The 19835-nt window shown below is 29.0% G+C and overlaps 1 protein-coding gene and 1 long non-coding RNA gene across 2 annotated transcripts in view; both read left to right on the top strand.

The window, feature by feature from the left end:
• LOC134686080 (uncharacterized) overlaps positions 1 to 19835 on the top strand; it is a 379196-nt gene that overhangs the window by 167645 nt on the left and 191716 nt on the right. The window lies entirely within an intron of this gene.
• On the top strand, positions 2053 to 19136 carry LOC134686078 (uncharacterized). The gene is made up of 4 exons (XR_010101530.1): positions 2053 to 2092; positions 17910 to 17977; positions 18723 to 18813; positions 19108 to 19136. It is a non-coding gene; the product is annotated as an uncharacterized LOC134686078 (long non-coding RNA).

Raw genomic sequence — 19835 nt, 5'->3', positions numbered from 1 at the left:
AACAATTCTCTAAATAAAGTTGTTTTAACACTTGTTTTGACATACCAGAAGGTGTTCTTATTCCCTTTTTGTTAAGTTCTTCTTTTAGTTTGTTTATTGTCCAGTTAGAAGGGTTATTAGAATCCCATTGGGTCTCATACGGAGAACTCCTAGTTTTCCTTCGAACACCTTTTCCTCTGCCAGACATTTTGTTGTCAGTTATTCCAAAATAATGTTTTATTTTTTCAGGTTATATAGTTTGAATTATATTTAGTTGTTTAAAAACTGTAATATAGCTTTTGTAAAGTAATCCAAACACTGAAAGTTCAAGTTTTTAGCTAATTTAAAAACACTATTAGCACTATTAGCCAAGATTATTCTATAACTACTTAATCTGCATTTAGATAAATGAATACTCAAGGCAGCATACACAGGTTTTTAATACACAACTTGTTAATGGGATACTCCTAAGTGGGAGGAGTTAAAACTGCACCCAGATTAATGTATCAAGAAACAAAGGACAAAGGAAGCCAAATGCCACAAGTGGTCACTAATTAACAAGACATGTATATTTGTATTGGAACTGATGAAATTAGACCTCCTGCTAAGAACATGTGATAAACTTCATATCTAACTGATTGACATATGATAATAAATCTGTTTCATCTCAACAGCAAAGAAAATACACATCCTGGGAAAATCCTAAAATAATGACTACTGAGTAATTAAAATCAAAGTTATGTATATAAACATAACTTATATAACATATAAGCACCTATTAAATCAATTTCTTTTATTCAAATTTAGACTCGAATGAGGCATATTTTAATTAGAATTCACAGTAAGTATAAATCAAATGTCGCTGATTTAAAATTTGATTCAAAACACATCACATCAATTTCAAAAGCCAAAATATATTCCCCATTTTGAAGCTGATACTAATTTATTATTTCCTTTTGTTACAGATACCCAAATATGTTCCACTCCAACGAGGGATTTCATGGTGAAAAACTACCGGGAAGAGTCGCATGTTAGTATTTGCTAATTACAATTGTACTTGAAACTATGTTAATATAAGGGAGACAATAAAAATATGTTTTACTGTAACAATAGCTTAGAATTGTATGACAAATTTGGTCTTAAATCAATTTCTTTTATTCAAATTTAGACTTGAATGAGGCATATTTTAATTAGAATTCACAGTAAGTATAAATCAAATGTCGCTGATTTAAAATTTGATTCAAAACACATCACATCAATTTCAAAAGCCAAAATATATTCCCCATTTTGAAGCTGATACTAATTTATTATTTCCTTTTGTTACAGATACCCAAATATGTTCCACTCCAACGAGGGATTTCATGGTGAAAAACTACCGGGAAGAGTCGCATGTTAGTATTTGCTAATTACAATTGTACTTGAAACTATGTTAATATAAGGGAGACAATAAAAATAGGTTTTACTGTAACAATAGCTTAGAATTGTAGGACAAATTTGGTCTTAAATCAATTTCTTTAATTCAAATTTAGACTCGAATGAGGCATATTTTAATTAGAATTCACAGTTATTGTAAATCAAATGTCGCTGATTTAAGATTTGATTCAAAACACGTCACATCAATTTCAAAAGCCAAAATATATTCCCCATTTTGAAGCTGATACTAATTTATTATTTCCTTTTGTTACAGATACCCAAATATGTTCCACTCCAACGAGGGATTTCATGGTGAAAAACTACCGGGAAGAGTCGCATGTTAGTATTTGCTAATTACAATTGTACTTGAAACTATGTTAATATAAGGGAGACAATAAAAATATGTTTTACTGTAACAATAGCTTAGAATTGTATGACAAATTTGGTCTTAAATCAATTTCTTTTATTCAAATTTAGACTCGAATGAGGCATATTTTAATTAGAATTCACAGTAATTGTAAATCAAATGTCGCTGATTTAAAATTTGATTCAAAACACATCACATCAATTTCAAAAGCCAAAATATATTCCCCATTTTGAAGCTGATACTAATTTATTATTTCCTTTTGTTACAGATACCCAAATATGTTCCACTCCAACGAGGGATTTCATGGTGAAAAACTACCGGGAAGAGTTGCATGTTAGTATTTGCTAATTACAATTGTACTTGAAACTATGTTAATATAAGGGAGACAATAAAAATAGGTTTTACTGTAACAATAGCTTAGAATTGTAGGACAAATTTGGTCTTAAATCAATTTCTTTAATTCAAATTCGACTCGAATGAGGCATATTTTAATTAGAATTCACAGTTATTGTAAATCAAATGTCGCTGATTTAAGATTTGATTCAAAACACGTCACATCAATTTCAAAAGCCAAAATATATTCCCCATTTTGAAGCTGATACTAATTTATTATTTCCTTTTGTTACAGATACCCAAATATGTTCCACTCCAACGAGGGATTTCATGGTGAAAAACTACCGGGAAGAGTCGCATGTTAGTATTTGCTAATTACAATTGTACTTGAAACTATGTTAATATAAGGGAGACAATAAAAATATGTTTTACTGTAACAATAGCTTAGAATTGTATGACAAATTTGGTCTTAAATCAATTTCTTTTATTCAAATTTAGACTCGAATGAGGCATATTTTAATTAGAATTCACAGTAAGTATAAATCAAATGTCGCTGATTTAAAATTTGATTCAAAACACATCACATCAATTTCAAAAGCCAAAATATATTCCCCATTTTGAAGCTGATTCTAATTTATTATTTCCTTTTGTTACAGATACCCAAATATGTTCCACTCCAACGAGGGATTTCATGGTGAAAAACTACCGGGAAGAGTCGCATGTTAGTATTTGCTAATTACAATTGTACTTGAAACTATGTTAATATAAGGGTGACAATAGAAATATGTTTTACTGTAACAATAGCTTAGAATTGTATGACAAATTTGGTCTTAAATCAATTTCTTTTATTCAAATTTAGACTCGAATGAGGCATATTTTAATTAGAATTCACAGTAATTGTAAATCAAATGTCGCTGATTTAAAATTTGATTCAAAACACATCACATCAATTTCAAAAGCCAAAATATATTCCCCATTTTGAAGCTGATACTAATTTATTATTTCCTTTTGTTACAGATACCCAAATATGTTCCACTCCATCGAGGGATTTCATGGTGAAAAACTACCGGGAAGAGTCGCATGTTAGTATTTGCTAATTACAATTGTACTTGAAACTATGTTAATATAAGGGAGACAATAAAAATATGTTTTACTGTAACAATAGCTTAGAATTGTATGACAAATTTGGTCTTAAATCAATTTCTTTTATTCAAATTTAGACTTGAATGAGGCATATTTTAATTAGAATTCACAGTAAGTATAAATCAAATGTCGCTGATTTAAAATTTGATTCAAAACACATCACATCAATTTCAAAAGCCAAAATATATTCCCCATTTTGAAGCTGATACTAATTTATTATTTCCTTTTGTTACAGATACCCAAATATGTTCCACTCCAACGAGGGATTTCATGGTGAAAAACTACCGGGAAGAGTCGCATGTTAGTATTTGCTAATTACAATTGTACTTGAAACTATGTTAATATAAGGGAGACAATAAAAATATGTTTTACTGTAACAATAGCTTAGAATTGTATGACAAATTTGGTCTTAAATCAATTTCTTTTATTCAAATTTAGACTCGAATGAGGCATATTTTAATTAGAATTCACAGTAAGTATAAATCAAATGTCGCTGATTTAAAATTTGATTCAAAACACATCACATCAATTTCAAAAGCCAAAATATATTCCCCATTTTGAAGCTGATACTAATTTATTATTTCCTTTTGTTACAGATACCCAAATATGTTCCACTCCAACGAGGGATTTCATGGTGAAAAACTACCGGGAAGAGTCGCATGTTAGTATTTGCTAATTACAATTGTACTTGAAACTATGTTAATATAAGGGAGACAATAAAAATATGTTTTACTGTAACAATAGCTTAGAATTGTATGACAAATTTGGTCTTAAATCAATTTCTTTTATTCAAATTTAGACTTGAATGAGGCATATTTTAATTAGAATTCACAGTAAGTATAAATCAAATGTCGCTGATTTAAAATTTGATTCAAAACACATCACATCAATTTCAAAAGCCAAAATATATTCCCCATTTTGAAGCTGATACTAATTTATTATTTCCTTTTGTTACAGATACCCAAATATGTTCCACTCCAACGAGGGATTTCATGGTGAAAAACTACCGGGAAGAGTCGCATGTTAGTATTTGCTAATTACAATTGTTCTTGAAACTATGTTAATATAAGGGAGACAATAAAAATAGGTTTTACTGTAACAATAGCTTAGAATTGTAGGACAAATTTGGTCTTAAATCAATTTCTTTAATTCAAATTTAGACTCGAATGAGGCATATTTTAATTAGAATTCACAGTTATTGTAAATCAAATGTCGCTGATTTAAGATTTGATTCAAAACACGTCACATCAATTTCAAAAGCCAAAATATATTCCCCATTTTGAAGCTGATACTAATTTATTATTTCCTTTTGTTACAGATACCCAAATATGTTCCACTCCAACGAGGGATTTCATGGTGAAAAACTACCGGGAAGAGTCGCATGTTAGTATTTGCTAATTACAATTGTACTTGAAACTATGTTAATATAAGGGAGACAATAAAAATATGTTTTACTGTAACAATAGCTTAGAATTGTATGACAAATTTGGTCTTAAATCAATTTCTTTTATTCAAATTTAGACTCGAATGAGGCATATTTTAATTAGAATTCACAGTAATTGTAAATCAAATGTCGCTGATTTAAAATTTGATTCAAAACACATCACATCAATTTCAAAAGCCAAAATATATTCCCCATTTTGAAGCTGATACTAATTTATTATTTCCTTTTGTTACAGATACCCAAATATGTTCCACTCCAACGAGGGATTTCATGGTGAAAAACTACCGGGAAGAGTCGCATGTTAGTATTTGCTAATTACAATTGTACTTGAAACTATGTTAATATAAGGGAGACAATAAAAATAGGTTTTACTGTAACAATAGCTTAGAATTGTAGGACAAATTTGGTCTTAAATCAATTTCTTTAATTCAAATTCGACTCGAATGAGGCATATTTTAATTAGAATTCACAGTTATTGTAAATCAAATGTCGCTGATTTAAGATTTGATTCAAAACACGTCACATCAATTTCAAAAGCCAAAATATATTCCCCATTTTGAAGCTGATACTAATTTATTATTTCCTTTTGTTACAGATACCCAAATATGTTCCACTCCAACGAGGGATTTCATGGTGAAAAACTACCGGGAAGAGTCGCATGTTAGTATTTGCTAATTACAATTGTACTTGAAACTATGTTAATATAAGGGAGACAATAAAAATATGTTTTACTGTAACAATAGCTTAGAATTGTATGATAAATTTGGTCTAAAATCAATTTCTTTTATTCAAATTTAGACTCGAATGAGGCATATTTTAATTAGAATTCACAGTAATTGTAAATCAAATGTCACTGATTTAAGATTTGATTCAAAACACATCACATCAATTTCAAAAGCCAAAATATATTCCCCATTTTGAAGCTGATACTAATTTATTATTTCCTTTTGTTACAGATACCCAAATATGTTCCACTCCAACGAGGGATTTCATGGTGAAAAACTACCGGGAAGAGTCGCATGTTAGTATTTGCTAATTACAATTGTACTTGAAACTATGTTAATATAAGGGAGACAATAAAAATATGTTTTACTGTAACAATAGCTTAGAATTGTATGACAAATTTGGTCTTAAATCAATTTCTTTTATTCAAATTTAGACTCGAATGAGGCATATTTTAATTAGAATTCACAGTAAGTATAAATCAAATGTCGCTGATTTAAAATTTGATTCAAAACACATCACATCAATTTCAAAAGCCAAAATATATTCCCCATTTTGAAGCTGATTCTAATTTATTATTTCCTTTTGTTACAGATACCCAAATATGTTCCACTCCAACGAGGGATTTCATGGTGAAAAACTACCGGGAAGAGTCGCATGTTAGTATTTGCTAATTACAATTGTACTTGAAACTATGTTAATATAAGGGTGACAATAGAAATATGTTTTACTGTAACAATAGCTTAGAATTGTATGACAAATTTGGTCTTAAATCAATTTCTTTTATTCAAATTTAGACTCGAATGAGGCATATTTTAATTAGAATTCACAGTAATTGTAAATCAAATGTCGCTGATTTAAAATTTGATTCAAAACACATCACATCAATTTCAAAAGCCAAAATATATTCCCCATTTTGAAGCTGATACTAATTTATTATTTCCTTTTGTTACAGATACCCAAATATGTTCCACTCCAACGAGGGATTTCATGGTGAAAAACTACCGGGAAGAGTCGCATGTTAGTATTTGCTAATTACAATTGTACTTGAAACTATGTTAATATAAGGGAGACAATAAAAATATGTTTTACTGTAACAATAGCTTAGAATTGTATGACAAATTTGGTCTTAAATCAATTTCTTTTATTCAAATTTAGACTTGAATGAGGCATATTTTAATTAGAATTCACAGTAAGTATAAATCAAATGTCGCTGATTTAAAATTTGATTCAAAACACATCACATCAATTTCAAAAGCCAAAATATATTCCCCATTTTGAAGCTGATACTAATTTATTATTTCCTTTTGTTACAGATACCCAAATATGTTCCACTCCAACGAGGGATTTCATGGTGAAAAACTACCGGGAAGAGTCGCATGTTAGTATTTGCTAATTACAATTGTACTTGAAACTATGTTAATATAAGGGAGACAATAAAAATATGTTTTACTGTAACAATAGCTTAGAATTGTATGACAAATTTGGTCTTAAATCAATTTCTTTTATTCAAATTTAGACTCGAATGAGGCATATTTTAATTAGAATTCACAGTAAGTATAAATCAAATGTCGCTGATTTAAAATTTGATTCAAAACACATCACATCAATTTCAAAAGCCAAAATATATTCCCCATTTTGAAGCTGATTCTAATTTATTATTTCCTTTTGTTACAGATACCCAAATATGTTCCACTCCAACGAGGGATTTCATGGTGAAAAACTACCGGGAAGAGTCGCATGTTAGTATTTGCTAATTACAATTGTACTTGAAACTATGTTAATATAAGGGTGACAATAGAAATATGTTTTACTGTAACAATAGCTTAGAATTGTATGACAAATTTGGTCTTAAATCAATTTCTTTTATTCAAATTTAGACTCGAATGAGGCATATTTTAATTAGAATTCACAGTAATTGTAAATCAAATGTCGCTGATTTAAAATTTGATTCAAAACACATCACATCAATTTCAAAAGCCAAAATATATTCCCCATTTTGAAGCTGATACTAATTTATTATTTCCTTTTGTTACAGATACCCAAATATGTTCCACTCCAACGAGGGATTTCATGGTGAAAAACTACCGGGAAGAGTCGCATGTTAGTATTTGCTAATTACAATTGTACTTGAAACTATGTTAATATAAGGGAGACAATAAAAATATGTTTTACTGTAACAATAGCTTAGAATTGTATGACAAATTTGGTCTTAAATCAATTTCTTTTATTCAAATTTAGACTTGAATGAGGCATATTTTAATTAGAATTCACAGTAAGTATAAATCAAATGTCGCTGATTTAAAATTTGATTCAAAACACATCACATCAATTTCAAAAGCCAAAATATATTCCCCATTTTGAAGCTGATACTAATTTATTATTTCCTTTTGTTACAGATACCCAAATATGTTCCACTCCAACGAGGGATTTCATGGTGAAAAACTACCGGGAAGAGTCGCATGTTAGTATTTGCTAATTACAATTGTACTTGAAACTATGTTAATATAAGGGAGACAATAAAAATATGTTTTACTGTAACAATAGCTTAGAATTGTATGACAAATTTGGTCTTAAATCAATTTCTTTTATTCAAATTTAGACTCGAATAAGGCATATTTTAATTAGAATTCACAGTAATTGTAAATCAAATGTCGCTGATTTAAAATTTGATTCAAAACACATCACATCAATTTCAAAAGCCAAAATATATTCCCCATTTTGAAGCTGATACTAATTTATTATTTCCTTTTGTTACAGATACCCAAATATGTTCCACTCCAACGAGGGATTTCATGGTGAAAAACTACCGGGAAGAGTCGCATGTTAGTATTTGCTAATTACAATTGTACTTGAAACTATGTTAATATAAGGGAGACAATAAAAATATGTTTTACTGTAACAATAGCTTAGAATTGTATGATAAATTTGGTCTTAAATCAATTTCTTTTATTCAAATTTAGACTCGAATGAGGCATATTTTAATTAGAATTCACAGTAATTGTAAATCAAATGTCGCTGATTTAAGATTTGATTCAAAACACATCACATCAATTTCAAAAGCCAAAATATATTCCCCATTTTGAAGCTGATACTAATTTATTATTTCCTTTTGTTACAGATACCCAAATATGTTCCACTCCAACGAGGGATTTCATGGTGAAAAACTACCGGGAAGAGTCGCATGTTAGTATTTGCTAATTACAATTGTACTTGAAACTATGTTAATATAAGGGAGACAATAAAAATATGTTTTACTGTAACAATAGCTTTAGAATTGTATGACAAATTTGGTCTTAAATCAATTTCTTTTATTCAAATTTAGACTCGAATGAGGCATATTTTAATTAGAATTCACAGTAAGTATAAATCAAATGTCGCTGATTTAAAATTTGATTCAAAACACATCACATCAATTTCAAAAGCCAAAATATATTCCCCATTTTGAAGCTGATACTAATTTATTATTTCCTTTTGTTACAGATACCCAAATATGTTCCACTCCAACGAGGGATTTCATGGTGAAAAACTACCGGGAAGAGTCGCATGTTAGTATTTGCTAATTACAATTGTACTTGAAACTATGTTAATATAAGGGAGACAATAAAAATAGGTTTTACTGTAACAATAGCTTAGAATTGTAGGACAAATTTGGTCTTAAATCAATTTCTTTAATTCAAATTTAGACTCGAATGAGGCATATTTTAATTAGAATTCACAGTTATTGTAAATCAAATGTCGCTGATTTAAGATTTGATTCAAAACACGTCACATCAATTTCAAAAGCCAAAATATATTCCCCATTTTGAAGCTGATACTAATTTATTATTTCCTTTTGTTACAGATACCCAAATATGTTCCACTCCAACGAGGGATTTCATGGTGAAAAACTACCGGGAAGAGTCGCATGTTAGTATTTGCTAATTACAATTGTACTTGAAACTATGTTAATATAAGGGAGACAATAAAAATAGGTTTTACTGTAACAATAGCTTAGAATTGTATGATAAATTTGGTCTTAAATCAATTTCTTTTATTCAAATTTAGACTCGAATGAGGCATATTTTAATTAGAATTCACAGTAATTGTAAATCAAATGTCGCTGATTTAAAATTTGATTCAAAACACATCACATCAATTTCAAAAGCCAAAATATATTCCCCATTTTGAAGCTGATACTTATTTATTATTTTTTTTGTTACAGATACCCAAATATGTTCCACTCCAGCGAGGGATTTCATGGTGAAAAACTACCGGGAAGAGTCGCATGTTAGTATTTGCTAATTACAATTGTACTTGAAACTATGTTAATATAAGGGAGACAATAAAAATAGGTTTTACTGTAACAATAGCTTAGAATTGTAGGACAAATTTGGTCTTAAATTAATTTCTTTAATTCAAATTTAGACTCGAATAAGGCATATTTTAATTAGAATTCACAGTAATTGTAAATCAAATGTCGCTGATTTAAAATTTGATTCAAAACACATCACATCAATTTCAAAAGCCAAAATATATTCCCCATTTTGAAGCTGATACTAATTTATTATTTCCTTTTGTTACAGATACCCAAATATGTTCCACTCCAACGAGGGATTTCATGGGGAAAAACTACCGGGAAGAGTCGCATGTTAGTATTTGCTAATTACAATTGTACTTGAAACTATGTTAATATAAGGGAGACAATAAAAATATGTTTTACTGTAACAATAGCTTAGAATTGTATGATAAATTTGGTCTAAAATCAATTTCTTTTATTCAAATTTAGACTCGAATGAGGCATATTTTAATTAGAATTCACAGTAATTGTAAATCAAATGTCACTGATTTAAGATTTGATTCAAAACACATCACATCAATTTCAAAAGCCAAAATATATTCCCCATTTTGAAGCTGATACTAATTTATTATTTCCTTTTGTTACAGATACCCAAATATGTTCCACTCCAACGAGGGATTTCATGGTGAAAAACTACCGGGAAGAGTCGCATGTTAGTATTTGCTAATTACAATTGTACTTGAAACTATGTTAATATAAGGGAGACAATAAAAATATGTTTTACTGTAACAATAGCTTAGAATTGTATGACAAATTTGGTCTTAAATCAATTTCTTTGATTCAAATTTAGACTTGAATGAGGCATATTTTAATTAGAATTCACAGTAAGTATAAATCAAATGTCGCTGATTTAAAATTTGATTCAAAACACATCACATCAATTTCAAAAGCCAAAATATATTCCCCATTTTGAAGCTGATACTAATTTATTATTTCCTTTTGTTACAGATACCCAAATATGTTCCACTCCAACGAGGGACTTCATGGTGAAAAACTACGGGGAAGAGTCGCATGTTAGTATTTGCTAATTACAATTGTACTTGAAACTATGTTAATATAAGGGAGACAATAAAAATATGTTTTACTGTAACAATAGCTTAGAATTGTATGATAAATTTGGTCTTAAATCAATTTCTTTTATTCAAATTTAGACTTGAATGAGGCATATTTTAATTACAATTCACAGTAATTGTAAATCAAATGTCGCTGATTTAAAATTTGATTCAAAACACATCACATCAATTTCAAAAGCCAAAATATATTCCCCATTTTGAAGCTGATACTAATTTATTATTTCCTTTTGTTACAGATACCCAAATATGTTCCACTCCAACGAGGGATTTCATGGTGAAAAACTACTGGGAAGAGTCGCATGTTAGTATTTGCTAAGTACAATTGTACTTGAAACTATGTTAATATAAGGGAGACAATAAAAATATGTTTTACTGTAACAATAGCTTAGAATTGTATGACAAATTTGGTCTTAAATCAATTTCTTTTATTCAAATTTAGACTCGAATGAGGCATATTTTAATTACAATTCACAGTAAGTATAAATCAAATGTTGCTGATTTAAAATTTGATTCAAAACACATCACATCAATTTCAAAAGCCAAAATATATTCCCCATTTTGAAGCTGATACTAATTTATTATTTCCTTTTGTTACAGATACCCAAATATGTTCCACTCCAACGAGGGATTTCATGGTGAAAAACTACCGGGAAGAGTCGCATGTTAGTATTTGCTAATTACAATTGTACTTGAAACTATGTTAATATAAGGGAGACAATAAAAATATGTTTTACTGTAACAATAGCTTAGAATTGTATGACAAATTTGGTCTTAAATCAATTTCTTTTATTCAAATTTAGACTCGAATGAGGCATATTTTAATTAGAATTCACAGTAATTGTAAATCAAATGTCGCTGATTTAAAATTTGATTCAAAACACATCACATCAATTTCAAAAGCCAAAATATATTCCCCATTTTGAAGCTGATACTAATTTATTATTTCCTTTTGTTACAGATACCCAAATATGTTCCACTCCAACGAGGGATTTCATGGTGAAAAACTACCGGGAAGAGTCGCATGTTAGTATTTGCTAATTACAATTGTACTTGAAACTATGTTAATATAAGGGAGACAATAAAAATAGGTTTTACTGTAACAATAGCTTAGAATTGTATGATAAATTTGGTCTTAAATCAATTTCTTTTATTCAAATTTAGACTTGAATGAGGCATATTTTAATTAGAATTCACAGTAATTGTAAATCAAATGTCGCTTTTTTAAAATTTGATTCAAAACACATCACATCAATTTCAAAAGCCAAAATATATTCCCCATTTTGAAGCTGATACTAATTTATTATTTCCTTTTGTTACAGATACCCAAATATGTTCCACTCCAACGAGGGATTTCATGGTGAAAAACTACCGGGAAGAGTCGCATGTTAGTATTTGCTAATTACAATTGTACTTGAAACTATGTTGATATAAGGGAGACAATAAAAATAGGTTTTACTGTAACAATAGCTTAGAATTGTAGGACAAATTTGGTCTTAAATCAATTTCTTTAATTCAAATTTAGACTCGAATGAGGCATATTTTAATTAGAATTCACAGTTATTGTAAATCAAATGTCGCTGATTTAAGATTTGATTCAAAACACGTCACATCAATTTCAAAAGCCAAAATATATTCCCCATTTTGAAGCTGATACTAATTTATTATTTCCTTTTGTTACAGATACCCAAATATGTTCCACTCCAACGAGGGATTTCATGGTGAAAAACTACCGGGAAGAGTCGCATGTTAGTATTTGCTAATTACAATTGTACTTGAAACTATGTTAATATAAGGGAGAGAATAAAAATAGGTTTTACTGTAACAATAGCTTAGAATTGTATGATAAATTTGGTCTTAAATCAATTTCTTTTATTCAAATTTAGACTTGAATGAGGCATATTTTAATTAGAATTCACAGTAATTGTAAATCAAATGTCGCTGATTTAAAATTTGATTCAAAACACATCACATCAATTTCAAAAGCCAAAATATATTCCCCATTTTGAAGCTGATACTAATTTATTATTTTCTTTTGTTACAGATACCCAAATATGTTCCACTCCAACGAGGGATTTCATGGTGAAAAACTACCGGGAAGAGTCGCATGTTAGTATTTGCTAATTACAATTGTACTTGAAACTATGTTAATATAAGGGAGACAATAAAAATATGTTTTACTGTGACAATAGCTTAGAATTGTATGAGAAATTTGGTCTTAAATCAATTTGTTTTATTCAAATTTAGACTCGAATGAGGCATATTTTAATTAGAATTCACAGTAATTGTAAATCAAATGTCACTGATTTAAGATTTGATTCCAAACACATCACATCAATTTCAAAAGCCAAAATATATTCCCCATTTTGAAGCTGATACTAATTTATTATTTCCTTTTGTTACAGATACCCAAATATGTTCCACTCCAACGAGGGATTTCATGGTGAAAAACTACCGGGAAGAGTCGCATGTTAGTATTTGCTAATTACAATTGTACTTGAAACTATGTTAATATAAGGGAGACAATAAAAATAGGTTTTACTGTAACAATAGCTTAGAATTGTATGACAAATTTGGTCTTAAATCAATTTCTTTTATTCAAATTTAGACTCGAATGAGGGATATTTTAATTAGAATTCACAGTAATGATAAATCAAATGTCGCTGATTTAAAATTTGATTCAAAACACATCACATCAATTTCAAAAGCCAAAATATATTCCCCATTTTGAAGCTGATACTAATTTATTATTTCCTTTTGTTACAGATACCCAAATATGTTCCACTCCAACGAGGGATTTCATGGTGAAAAACTACCGGGAAGAGTCGCATGTTAGTATTTGCTAATTACAATTGTACTTGAAACTATGTTAATATAAGGGAGACAATAAAAATATGTTTTACTGTAACAATAGCTTAGAATTGTATGACAAATTTGGTCTTAAATCAATTTCTTTTATTCAAATTTAGACTCGAATGAGGCATATTTTAATTAGAATTCACAGTAATGATAAATCAAATGTCGCTGATTTAAAATTTGATTCAAAACACATCACATCAATTTCAAAAGCCAAAATATATTCCCCATTTTGAAGCTGATACTAATTTATTATTTCCTTTTGTTACAGATACCCAAATATGTTCCACTCCAACGAGGGATTTCATGGTGAAAAACTACCGGGAAGAGTCACATGTTAGTATTTGCTAATTACAATTGTACTTGAAACTATGTTAACATAAGGGAGACAATAAAAATATGTTTTACTGTAACAATAGCTTAGAATTGTATGAGAAATTTGGTCTTAAATCAATTTCTTTTATTCAAATTTAGACTCGAATGAGGCATATTTTAATTAGAATTCACAGTAATTGTAAATCAAATGTCACTGATTTAAGATATGATTCAAAACACATCACATCAATTTCAAAAGCCAAAATATATTCCCCATTTTGAAGCTGATACTAATTTATTATTTCCTTTTGTTACAGATACCCAAATATGTTCCACTCCAACGAGGGATTTCATGGTGAAAAACTACCGGGAAGAGTCGCATGTTAGTATTTGCTAATTACAATTGTACTTGAAACTATGTTAATATAAGGGAGACAATAAAAATATGTTTTACTGTAACAATAGCTTAGAATTGTATGACAAATTTGGTCTTAAATCAATTTCTTTTATTCAAATTTGGACTCGAATGAGGCATATTTTAATTAGAATTCACAGTAATTGTAAATCAAATGTCGCTGATTTAAAATTTGATTCAAAACACATCACATCAATTTCAAAAGCCAAAATATATTCCCCATTTTGAAGCTGATACTAATTTATTATTTCCTTTTGTTACAGATACTCAAATATGTTCCACTCCAACGAGGGATTTCATGGTGAAAAACTACCGGGAAGAGTCGCATGTTAGTATTTGCTAATTACAATTGTACTTGAAACTATGTTAATATAAGGGAGACAATAAAAATAGGTTTTACTGTAACAATAGCTTAGAATTGTATGATAAATTTGGTCTTAAATCAATTTCTTTTATTCAAATTTAGACTCGAATGAGGCATATTTTAATTAGAATTCACAGTAATTGTAAATCAAATGTCGCTGATTTAAAATTTGATTCAAAACACATCACATCAATTTCAAAAGCCAAAATATATTCCCCATTTTGAAGCTGATACTAATTTATTATTTCCTTTTGTTACAGATACCCAAATATGTTCCACTCCAACGAGGGATTTCATGGTGAAAAACTACCGGGAAGAGTCGCATGTTAGTATTTGCTAATTACAATTGTACTTGAAACTATGTTAATATAAGGGAGACAATAAAAATAGGTTTTACTGTAACAATAGCTTAGAATTGTATGACAAATTTGGTCTTAAATCAATTTCTTTTATTCAAATTTAGACTCGAATGAGGCATATTTTAATTAGAATTCACAGTAATGATAAATCAAATGTCGCTGATTTAAAATTTGATTCAAAACACATCACATCAATTTCAAAAGCCAAAATATATTCCCCATTTTGAAGCTGATACTAATTTATTATTTCCTTTTGTTACAGATACCCAAATATGTTCCACTCCAACGAGGGATTTCATGGTGAAAAACTACCGGGAAGAGTCGCATGTTAGTATTTGCTAATTACAATTGTACTTGAAACTATGTTAATATAAGGGAGACAATAAAAATATGTTTTACTGTAACAATAGCTTAGAATTGTATGACAAATTTGGTCTTAAATCAATTTCTTTTATTCAAATTTAGACTCGAATGAGGCATATTTTAATTAGAATTCACAGTAATGATAAATCAAATGTCGCTGATTTAAAATTTGATTCAAAACACATCACATCAATTTCAAAAGCCAAAATATATTCCCCATTTTGAAGCTGATACTAATTTATTATTTCCTTTTGTTACAGATACCCAAATATGTTCCACTCCAACGAGGGATTTCATGGTGAAAAACTACCGGGAAGAGTCACATGTTAGTATTTGCTAATTACAATTGTACTTGAAACTATGTTAACATAAGGGAGACAATAAAAATATGTTTTACTGTAACAATAGCTTAGAATTGTATGAGAAATTTGGTCTTAAATCAATTTCTTTTATTCAAATTTAGACTCGAATGAGGCATATTTTAATTAGAATTCACAGTAATTGTAAATCAAATGTCACTGATTTAAGATATGATTCAAAACACATCACATCAATTTCAAAAGCCAAAATATATTCCCCATTTTGAAGCTGATACTAATTTATTATTTCCTTTTGTTACAGATACCCAAATATGTTCCACTCCAACGAGGGATTTCATGGTGAAAAACTACCGGGAAGAGTCGCATGTTAGTATTTGCTAATTACAATTGTACTTGAAACTATGTTAATATAAGGGAGACAATAAAAATATGTTTTACTGTAACAATAGCTTAGAATTGTATGACAAATTTGGTCTTAAATCAATTTCTTTTATTCAAATTTGGACTCGAATGAGGCATATTTTAATTAGAATTCACAGTAATTGTAAATCAAATGTCGCTGATTTAAAATTTGATTCAAAACACATCACATCAATTTCAAAAGCCAAAATATATTCCCCATTTTGAAGCTGATACTAATTTATTATTTCCTTTTGTTACAGATACTCAAATATGTTCCACTCCAACGAGGGATTTCATGGTGAAAAACTACCGGGAAGAGTCGCATGTTAGTATTTGCTAATTACAATTGTACTTGAAACTATGTTAATATAAGGGAGACAATAAAAATAGGTTTTACTGTAACAATAGCTTAGAATTGTATGATAAATTTGGTCTTAAATCAATTTCTTTTATTCAAATTTAGACTCGAATGAGGCATATTTTAATTAGAATTCACAGTAATTGTAAATCAAATGTCGCTGATTTAAAATTTGATTCAAAACACATCACATCAATTTCAAAAGCCAAAATATATTCCCCATTTTGAAGCTGATACTAATTTATTATTTCCTTTTGTTACAGATACCCAAATATGTTCCACTCCAACGAGGGATTTCATGGTGAAAAACTACCGGGAAGAGTCGCATGTTAGTATTTGCTAATTACAATTGTACTTGAAACTATGTTAATATAAGGGAGACAATAAAAATAGGTTTTACTGTAACAATAGCTTAGAATTGTATGAGAAATTTGGTCTTAAATCAATTTCTTTTATTCAAATTTAGACTCGAATGAGGCATATTTTAATTAGAATTCACAGTAATTGTAAATCAAATGTCACTGATTTAAGATATGATTCAAAACACATCACATCAATTTCAAAAGCCAAAATATATTCCCCATTTTGAAGCTGATACTAATTTATTATTTCCTTTTGTTACAGATACCCAAATATGTTCCACTCCAACGAGGGATTTCATGGTGAAAAACTACCGGGAAGAGTCGCATGTTAGTATTTGCTAATTACAATTGTACTTGAAACTATGTTAATATAAGGGAGACAATAAAAATATGTTTTACTGTAACAATAGCTTAGAATTGTATGACAAATTTGGTCTTAAATCAATTTCTTTTATTCAAATTTAGACTCGAATGAGGCATATTTTAATTAGAATTCACAGTAATTGTAAATCAAATGTCACTGATTTAAGATTTGATTCAAAACACATCACATCAATTTCAAAAGCCAAAATATATTCCCCATTTTGAAGCTGATACTAATTTATTATTTCCTTTTGTTACAGATACCCAAATATGTTCCACTCCAACGAGGGATTTCATTGTGAAAAACTACCAGGAAGAGTCGCATGTTAGTATTTGCTAATTACAATTGTACTTGAAACTATGTTAATATAAGGGAGACAATAAAAATATGTTTTACTGTAACAATAGCTTAGAATTGTAGGACAAATTTGGTCTTAAATCAATTTCTTTAATTCAAATTTAGACTCGAATGAGGCATATTTTAATTAGAATTCACAGTTATTGTAAATCAAATGTCGCTGATTTAAGATTTGATTCAAAACACGTCGCATCAATTTCAAAAGCCAAAATATATTCCCCATTTTGAAGCTGATACTAATTTATTATTTCCTTTTGTTACAGATACCCAAATATGTTCCACTCCAACGAGAGGGATTTCGTGGTGAATAACACTCCAGGATGAGTCGCATGTTAGTATTTGCTAATTACAATTGTACTTGAAACTATGTTAATATAAGGGAGACAATAAAAATATGTTTTACTGTAACAATAGCTTAGAATTGTGTGACAAATTTGGTCTTAAATCAATTTCTTTTATTCAAATTTAGACTCGAATGAGGCATATTTTAATTAGAATTCACAGTAATTGTAAATCAAATGTCACTGATTTAAGATTTGATTCAAAACACATCCCATCAATTTCAATAGCCAAAATATATTCCACATTTTGAAGCTGATACTAATTTATTATTTCCTTTTGTTACAGATACCAAAATATGTTCCACTCCAACGAGAGGGATTTCGTGGTGAATAACACTCCGGGATGAGTCGCATGTTAGTATTTGCTAATTACAATTGTACTTGAAACTATGTTAATATAAGGGAGACAATAAAAATATGTTTTACTGTAACAATAGCTTAGAATTGTAGGACAAATTTGGTCTTAAATCAATTTCTTTTATTCAAATTTAGACTCGAATGAGGCATATTTTAATTAGAATTCACAGTAATTGTAAATCAAATGTCGCTGATTTAAGATTTGATTCAAAACACGTCACATCAATTTCAATAGCCAAAATATATTCCCCATATATTTTAACAAAAAAATTACTGATTGGACATGAAATACCTGCCACATTTATTTTATAATTGATTTTAAGAGCCAATTGTCTATCCAAAGCTGATGCTAATTCTTTAAGATTTTTTTTGTTATAGATACAGCCTACATATGTTGTGCTACTGAACAATGAATATTGTTTCATGGTAGATGGATCTCGCATCAGAATGTTTAGCATGTATGGATTTGGTATGTATAACTGTACTTTAAACTATGTCTATATGTGTGGGATAACAAATATCTGTTTTCCCCAGAACAACAGCTAAAATAACAATTTATTACAAATTGGTTTAAAATTTCTTTTATTCAATTGATACTGTTATGTAGTATGTTTTAACAAGAAGGTATATAATTGTCTATATACTTGTCTCCAAATGAGGATTTTAAAGAAAAATGCATCATGAGATTAAATTTGAATAAATTGCAACTATCAGTTTTCTATATTTAAAGCTATTACTAATTACTAATTTATTTTTTTAACAGATACAGCCAAAATATGTTATACTCCTAGACAATTATCCCTTGGAATATGTACAAAATGGCCTATCTCTATTATTCATTATATCTGTAGTTTTGATACAATTGAAGTTTGAAAAGTTCGTAAAAAAATGGCTACAGAAGGGTACATAAACCTTAAATTCTCTCTTATTATAAGTAATCACCCCGTATAACCCCGATACAAATGAATCCGGACTTTGACGCGTTCGAATCGATAATCAGGACAACATTTGGGATGACAACAATTTTGAATGCCTCTCTAGAACTTATACATGTACTTATCAAAGTTGTACAAAAGTCGAACATTAAGAATGTTGTTGTTGTTTATAGTTAACACGTGTGTAGTTATTTATAGTAAGGTCGGTTTGAATGGGGTTTAAAGTTTCATGCACGAGTGAATTCAGGTAGTTTAAAGTCATTCGAGCCATTGTAGTTAAAGTGACCAGTAGCACTTTTTCAAATAAATAATATAATAATTTTATATTATTTATTTTCAGATTTGTTGACCTTTAGTATGCGGTAACCAGTACCAGATGAGAATGTTCGGTGTATTTACACAAAAACATTGATTTCATTATACATATACGAATAATAAAATGTGCACTTGTCTCTGCAAGTGGCGTCTCCCATGTGAGAGTTTGTGGTTATTTGATAAATATTTTATATTCGTTTGAGTTTACGAATTAGAATTTAAGAGTATATATAAATATGTC

This window comes from Mytilus trossulus, chromosome 10 (genome assembly GCF_036588685.1).
Source record: "Mytilus trossulus isolate FHL-02 chromosome 10, PNRI_Mtr1.1.1.hap1, whole genome shotgun sequence".
In the NCBI taxonomy this organism is placed as follows: domain Eukaryota; kingdom Metazoa; phylum Mollusca; class Bivalvia; order Mytilida; family Mytilidae; genus Mytilus; species Mytilus trossulus.
The sequence above is the reverse complement of the archived record's forward strand: the minus strand, read 5'-3'. Positions and strand labels throughout refer to the sequence as shown.